Below are 8584 nucleotides of genomic sequence, written 5' to 3'. Positions count from 1 at the left end.
ACCATTTCTTATCTTAATTCCACTTTCAATTATAAATTCTCAACATTCCAAGGATATAGTTTCTGGCACACTTTCATTCAACATCCAACTAGCTTGTAATAACCATCATCAGTTTCTCTTTTTATATATCTTTTTCCCTTCTCATTCCACCAGACCCATCCTTAGTACACTAGAAACCTAAGCCTCCATTCTCTAATTTTCATAATAATATCAGCTAAAACTCTCAGGTTATATCCCACGTTCTCATACTCAAAATCAAGCCCAAAAGTATTAAGATGGTGTCTTAGAAGCTTAAAATCTTGTTGGGAAGGTGAAATAGTTGAAAACAAACTTAAAATTGAGGAACAGGGTGTGTGCGTCCGCACAGAGGTGTGCGTGCGCACGCCCAAGAGAGGTTTTGAAACGTGTGCGTATGCACAGGTACCAAATTATACAATTATGTTCACTCGCACAATCCATGCTAGCGCCCCCAACAGACTGACCTTCCCAACATGTGCGTGCGCACAGGGCTGTGTGATGAGCGAATAATTTATACGCTTTTTGACATTGTTTTTAGTATATTTTAGTTATTTTTATTATGTTTTTATTAGTTTTTAAATAAAAATCATATTTCTAGAATTTACTATGAGTTTGTGTGTTTTTCTGTGATTTTAGGTATTTTCTGGCTGAAATTGAGGGACCTGAGCAAAAATCTGATTCAGAGGCTAAAAAAGGACTGCAGATGCTGTTGGATTCTGACCTCCCTGCACTCGAAGTGGATTTTATAGAGCTACAGAAGCCCAATTAGCGCGCTCTCAATTGCGTTAGAAAGTAGACATCCTGGGCTTTCCAGCAATATATAGTAGTTTATACTTTGCCCGAGATTTGATGGCCCAAACTGGCGTTCCAAGTCAGCATAGAAATTCTGGTGTCAAAACGCTAGAACTGGCATAAAAGCTGGAGTTAAACGCCTAAACTGGCACAAAAGCTGGCGTTTAACTCCAAGAAAAGTCTCTACACGTGAAAGTATCAATGCTCAGCCCAAGCACACACCAAGTGGGCCCGGAAGAAGATTTCTGCATCATTTACTCATTTCTGTAAACCCTAGGTTACTAGTTTTCTGTAAATAGAACCTTTTGCAATTGTATTTTCATCAATCTTTGGACGTTTAGTCCTTAGACCTTTGAAGCTGGCCATTCGGCCATGCTTAGACTATTATCACTTTTGTATTTTCAACGGTGGAGTTTCTACACACCATAGATTAAGGTGTGGAGCTCTGCTGTTCCTCATGAATTAATGCAAAGTACTATTGTTTTTCTATTCAACTCAAGCCTATTTCTGTTCTAAGATATTCATTCGTTCTTCAACATGATGAATGTGATGATCCGTGACACTCATCACCATTCTCACCTATGAACGCATGCCTGACAACCACTTCCGTTCTACATGCAATCAAGCTTGAATGTGTATCTCTTGGGTTTCTAATCTAAGATTAGAACCTTCGTGGTATAGGCTAGAATTATTGGCGGCCATTCCTAAGATCTGGAAAGTCTAAACCTTGTCTATGGTATTCCGAGTAGGATCTGGGAAGGGATGACTGTGACGAGCTTCAAACTCGCGAGTGTTGGGCGTGTGACAGACGCAAAAGGATCAATGGATCCTATTCCAACATGATCGAGAACCGACAGATGATTAGCCGTGCAGTGACAGCGTATTTGGAACATTTTCACTGAGAGAACGGGAAGTAGCCATTGACAACAGTGATGCCCAACATAAAGCTTGCCATGGAAAGGAGTATGAATGATTGGAAGAAGGCAATAAGAAAGCAGAGGTTCAGAAGGAACAAAGCATCTTCATACAGTTATATGAAATTCCTACCAATGAATTACATAAGTATCTCTATCTTTATTTTATGTTTTATTCATATTTTAATTATCAATTTTCCATAACCATTTGAATCCACCTGATTGAGATTTACAAGGTGACCATAGCTTGCTTCAAGCCGACAGTCTCCGTGGGATCGACCCTTACACACGTAAGGTTTATTACTTGGACGACCCAGTGCACTTGCTGGTTAGTTGTGCGGAGTTGTGACAAAGAGCTGAGATTACAATTGTGTGTAGTAAGTTGTTGGCTGTAAGACCCATAATTTTCGGAAAAAATATTATTATGAGTTAATTTTAATTTATTTATTCATTAAATATTTTATTTTTAGAAAATTATTTTATTAGAAGTAATTAAATCAAGTTTTGACAATTAAATTAGAAATTTTACTTAATTTTATAATTATTGAATAATTTTCTATATTTAAATTATAGAGCTTAACAGTTGTAAAAGAATAAGAATTTTATACGATTTAGTTAAATAATTGAGATTTTAGAATTTAATACTTTAATTTTATAAACAAAGAAAACTAATTATCTTTAATTTTAAATTAGAATACTTAATTAAAATCCAATTAGCAAATTGAAAAATAAATAATATTTTTTTAAAATAATTTTAAAGAATTAAATTAGATTTTAAATTTATACATTATATCATAATTTTTATTAGAAATCATGTGTAGCTTTCGAAACGGACTTCATTAATAACCTTCTTGCACCATTGACTTAATCATTATTATTATTATTATTATTATTATTATTATTATTATTATTATTATTATTATTATTATTATTATTATTATTCCATCCAGCCACATACATACAGACATACCCATACCTCCCATGTTTCCTTCAGCAGCCGCCATTACCCCCTCACCCTCCTAATCCCTTCACATTTGTAACACACACAAACCCACACATACTGAGACAGAGAGAAAAGAAAGGAAAGAGAGAAAAGAGGGCTGAACGGAGAAGAAGGAAGGGAGGGAGACGACCGCCGCTGACGCGTCTTGCCATAGCCACCGCCACCGAGCTGCCGGACCGAGCTAAGAAGGAGAAGAGGCCGCTGTTGTCATCGAGCTTGCTGTCGTCTATAGCCGCTGCCGTTGTGCTCCAGCTCGTCGCCACCATCGCGAACCGCCGCTGCCACCGCGCCACTCATCGCCGTCGCAAGGAAGACCAGGACCGAGGAGTCGCCGTCGCCGCCGTTCACGAGAGAGAGAGAAAGAGAGAGAGAGAGAGACGCTGCGCGGGAGTTTCCGTCGTGGGGTGTGTTGCCGTTGAGAAGCCGTCGCCGCCAGATCTGCCGCTGCCGGAGCTTCTGTCCGAGTCCTGCCGTCGGAGAACACCTCTGCCACCACTGAGATCTGCTGCCAGTAAGGTTTTAAGTTGGTTTTCGTTTCCTTTGAATTTTCGGGAGCTTAATCATCGCTGTATGTTTGTTTCAATCGCCGTTGCTGGAGTTCTGGTCGTCGCTGCCGTTCGAGGTGGCTGCCGGAGCTACCGCCAAACTGGTTCAGCGACCGCCGCTGTTTCTTTTTATTAGTTCGGTAAGTATTTATGTTTTGGAAACCCGTGTTAGTATTCTGTTATATTTGGTTATAAACTGTGAGGTTTTGGTAACGTAGGGTCGTGTTTTGAGCGTCGCATGTCGCTCTTAAGTTGCTGTGAGTGCTGCGAAAGTGATCAGGGACTGAGTTTGTGGTTGCTGTTGGTTTCGGGTTAAGAGAAATGGTTTCGTTGACGCGTTTTAAGTTATGGTTTCGAACGAGTCAAGGTAGGGATTTTTCTTAAAATCTAATTTATATTACAGAGTTGTGATAAATAGATATTAGTGTGAGAGAACATATGCCTGTGATTATAATTGTCTTCTAAATGTGGTTGTTTGCTGGACTGAATGACTGATTGCTTGAGTAGTTTGGGATTGCTGAAAAGAAATTAGTTTGAAAGGTTATTTAGTTGACTATTATGAAAAATGGCTTTTCTTGGTTTTGAAGCTATTTTGATGATGTAAAGGAATTGGCTTTGGAAATGGTTTAATTTTGAGTTAGTGACTTTATAAATGATTTAGTATTTGAGCTGGTTCGATTTTAAAAAGAGATTTATTATGGGCACTGATTCGCTTTGAAAATAATTTGATATTGGAACTAGCTGAATCTTGGAAAATGATTGAGGTTTGGAAAAGGTTTGAGAAATATTTGGATGGGACCCGAAAAGGGTGGCAGAATCCGAGTTAGAGGAGATGCTGCCGAAATTTTATAAAATTAGAAGTTTCATTTGAAGTAGTTATTTTAAAAGGTTTAATTTTAAGCATTATATGATTTAAGATTACTTCACTTATCAAAGAAAAAAGTTATGTTTTGGATTGAGAATTGTTAGTGAACGAAACGGAAAGAAGGATGATGAGGATTGATTTTGAAATATGATTTTTGAATGAATTTGGAAATGGGATATGGATTGACGAATGATTATGATATTGAAAATGGCTTAGATATTGATGAATGATGAATGAATTATTTATATGGCTTATGAATTTGAAATATATGAGATACGAGGTTCCCTGGATTAAGTGCCGTGGCTTGCCACCATGTGTACCAGGTTGAAAACTCGATACTCTGTTGACCCTACGACGTAAGTGTGACCGGGCACTATATAAATTCCCGGGAATGTTACCCCCATTGAGAAATATTGATTATTTGAGAAAAAGCTATGCATAGACTCTTGGGGATGCACGTCGGGGGACGGTCTAAGGACAATTCAGACTTGTCGGGTTGGCTGGATAACCGACAGATGAGCCTCATCAGCCATAGGACAGGCATGCATCATATGCATTTGTATGTTTTGCTTGGGTTTGAACTTGTTTTAGTTTGCCTAATTGCTAAACTGTTCTTAACTGTTACTTGAACTATTTGCTGTAACTGCTACCTACTTGTGCTTTCCTTGTCTGTCTTGCTTGTGTTTGTCCTGGCGTGCTACATTTGAGAATAAACTTTGGTGCTGAATTGATGACTGTGTTGTTTGATTGCGTGGTTGGTTTCTGATTGAGATTTTCTTATAAGAAAGAAAATGTTTTGAATTTCTGAAGATCAAACATTATTTCTTTGAAAAAGTTTTTGAACGATTTCCTATGGGTTTTAAAAGATTCATAAAGCAATGATAATCACTGAGCTTGAGAACAGTTTTCTTATTAAATATCTTCTTATGACAACTTTGAAATTCCATGGTGAGACCGTGTGGTTAGGTTCTCACCCCCTACAGCTTTACCTTTTCAGGAACTGGATGAAGAAGTATTAAGAAGAGTTATACTGCGTTTGGTTTATATGCTGTTGTGTTATTTAGATTATTTTCTTACCTCGTCTTTGTTATTACAAGTTGTAAGAGGGATAGGAACTGTATGTTTTATATGTATAATATATTGAGTTATTATGTAAAGAGTCTTGTATATGAATCTATGCCTGCTTGTTTGTTTTTTTTAAGATAAAGCATTTACTTCCGATGTTCAAAGAAATTAGCGATACAGTGTCGAGTCTTAGGCTCCTATTTTAGTATTTAATATGTAAAGTAGTCGTAATACTTCTTGCTATCAGAGTAGCGCAGCCGGAAGCGTGACTTCTGATAGTGAGGGTGTTACATTGGCGCCATTGATGATCACAATTTCGTGCACCAAGTTTTTGGCGCCATTGCCGGGGATTATTCGAATTTGGACAACTGACGGTTCATCTTGTTGCTTAGATTAGGTAATTTTATTTTATGTTTAAGCTTTTTACTTTTTAATTTCGAAAAAAATTTTCAAAAATACAAAAAAAAAATTTTCTATTCTGTTCTTCAGAGTTTTTAAGAATGAATTCTAGAGTTTCATGATGATCTGTTGAAGTCTGGCTGGCTGTGAAGCCATGTCTAATCTTTTGGACCGAGGTTTCAACTTATCATCACAAAAGCTTGTTGATTTCTATCAATTTTGCTGTTGAAAGTAATGATCTGCTAAAGCTTGGCTGGCCATTGGCCATGTCTAGTGTTTTGGACCGAAGCTTTCACTGAAAGCTTGGCTGGCTAGTAAGCCATGTCTAATTCCTGGACCGGAGTTTTAGACTAACATTGCAATGATTTCTGGAATTCTCATTAAAAATTTTGAATCTCTTTATTTTCTTTTCCATATAATTTTTGAAAAAAAATACAAAAAAAAATTTATAAAATCATAAAAACCAAAAAACTTTTGTGTTTCTTGTTTGAGTTTAGTGTTTATTTTAAGTTTGGTGTCAATTGCATGTCTTTCTTCTTCTTGCATTTTTTCGAATATATGTAATATGTTCTTCATTGATCTTCAAGCTGTTCTTGATAATTCCATAGCTCTGATCTTTAATTTCTCTTATTTTGTGTCTTTTGTTGTTTCTCATATGCATTTTCAATTTGTTATGGTCCTTAGTATACAAACTTCTAAGTTTGGTGTCTTTCATGCATTGTTTATTTGATCTTAGTTGCATCCTTTCTATTATTGTGTCTCATCATTAAAACTTCAAAAAAAATTTTCAAAATTGTGTATTTTCAAGTCAATAACACAGAGAATTGAAGATTCAAAACATTCAGCAGAGGAATCACACAGAAAAAGCTGGGCGTTCAAAACGCCCAGTGAAGAAGGAAAACTGGCGTTTAAACGCTAGCCAGGGTACCTGGCTGGGCGTTAAACGCCCAAAATGTAGCATTTTGGGCATTAAACGCCAGAATGGATGCCATTCTAGGCGTTTAACGCCAGGAGGACACTAGAGGGAAGATTTTGTTTTTAATTCAAATCTTTTTCAAATTTTCATAATTTTTCAAAATCAAATTTTTTTTCAAATCATATCTTTTCAAAAACAATTTCTTTCCATTTTTTTAATTATTATTATTTTCGAAAATCCTTGCTACAATTAGTAATTTGATTCAAAATTTTCAAGTTATTACTTGCCTATTAAGAAAGGATCAAAAGTTTTAATTCTAGAATCATATCTTTTAATTTCTTGTTGGTCAAGTAATCAACTTTAATTTTAAAAAAACTTTCTCTTTTTAATTTGATTCTCAATCATATCTTCTCAATCATATCTTTTCAATCACATCTTTTTCAAAATTAATTTTCAGTCATATCTTTTTTATTTCTAATTTCAAAATCTTTTTCAAAAATCACTTAATTTCTTTCCCAATCTTAGTTTTCGAAAATTATTTACCAAATTTTAAAAATTTCTTTTAAGTATTTCAAAATCTTTTTACTTTATTTTCGAAAATTCTTCCCCTCTTCTCACATCTTTCTATTTATGGACTAACATTGCTCCTCAATGTACAATTCGAACTCTATTCCTCTTGATAAGTTTGAATTCTCTCTTTTCTACCTTCTCCTTCTATTCTTCTTTTCCTCTGACACCTCAAGGAATCTCTATACTGTGACATAGAGGATTCCATATTTTCTTCTCCTCTATTTTCATATGAGCAGGAGCAAGGACAAGGGCATTCTTGTTGAAGCTGATCCTGAACCTGAAAGGACGTTGAAGAGAAAGCTAAGAAAAGCTAAAGTACAACTCTCTATAGAGGACCTAACAGAACTTTTCAAACAAGAAGAAGACATGGCAGCAAAAAACAACAACAATGCCAACAATGCAAGGAAGGTGCTTGGTGACTTTACTGCACCTACTCCTGACTTCTATGGGAGAAGCATCTCAATCCCTGCCATTGGAGCAAACAACTTTGAGCTTAAGCCTCAAGTAGTTTCTCTGATGCAACAGAATTACAAGTTTCATGGACTTCCATTGGAAGATCCTCATCAGTTCTTAGCTGAATTCTTGCAAATCTGTGACACTGTCAAGACCAATGGGGTTGATCCCGAAGTCTACAAGCTTATGCTTTTTCCCTTTGCTATAAGAGACAGAGCTAGAATATGGTTGGATTCACAACCTAAAGAAAGCCTGAACTCTTGGGAAAAGCTAGTCAATTCCTTCTTGGAAAAATTCTTCCCACCTCAAAAATTGAGCAAGCTTAGAGTGGAAGTCCAAATCTTCAGACAGAAGGAAGGTGAATCCCTTTATGAAGCTTGGGAAAGATACAAACAATTGATCAGAAGGTGTCCTTCTAACATGCTTTCAGAATGGAGCATCATAGGTATCTTCTATGATGGTCTATCTGAACTGTCCAAGATGTCATTGGATAGCTCTGCTGGAGGATCTCTTCATCTGAAGAAGACGTATGCAGAAGCTCAAGAACTCATTGAAATGGTTGCAAATAACCAATTCATGTACACTTCTGAAAGGAATCCTATGAATAATGGGACAAATCAGAAGAAAGGAGTTATTGAGATTGATACTCTGAATGCCATATTGGCTCAGAACAAAATATTGACTCAACAAGTCAATATGATTTCTCAAAGTCTATCTGGAATGCAAGCAACAACAGGCAATACCAAAGAAGCTTCATCTGAAGAAGAAGCTTATGATCCTGAGAACCCAACAATGGAAGAGGTAAATTACATGGGAGAACCCTATGGAAATACCTATAATCCTTCATGGAGAAATCATCCAAATCTCTCATGGAAGGATCAACAGAGGCCTCAACAAGGCTTCAACAACAATAATGGTGGAAGAAATAGGTTTAGCAATAGCAAGCCTTTTCCATCATCTTCTCAGCAACAGACAGAGAATTCTAAGCAGAGCCACTCTGACTTAGCAATTGTAGTCTCTGATCTAATTAAAACCACTCAAAGT

The 8584-nt window shown here is 36.4% G+C and overlaps 1 non-coding gene across 1 annotated transcript; it reads right to left on the bottom strand.

Annotated features, from left to right (window-relative positions):
• Positions 1-7858: 7858 nt before the first annotated feature.
• LOC148572467 (small nucleolar RNA R71) lies at positions 7859-7966 on the bottom strand. Its single transcript, XR_015908547.1, has one exon. It is a non-coding gene; the product is annotated as a small nucleolar RNA R71 (small nucleolar RNA).
• Between the last annotated feature and the right edge of the window lie 618 nt (positions 7967-8584).

The sequence above is a fragment of the Arachis ipaensis genome, chromosome B3 (genome assembly GCF_059453495.1).
Source record: "Arachis ipaensis isolate K30076 ecotype BB chromosome B3, ASM5945349v1, whole genome shotgun sequence".
In the NCBI taxonomy this organism is placed as follows: Eukaryota; Viridiplantae; Streptophyta; class Magnoliopsida; order Fabales; family Fabaceae; genus Arachis; species Arachis ipaensis.
Note: the sequence above shows the minus strand (reverse complement) of the source record. Positions and strands in the feature narration are given on the sequence as shown.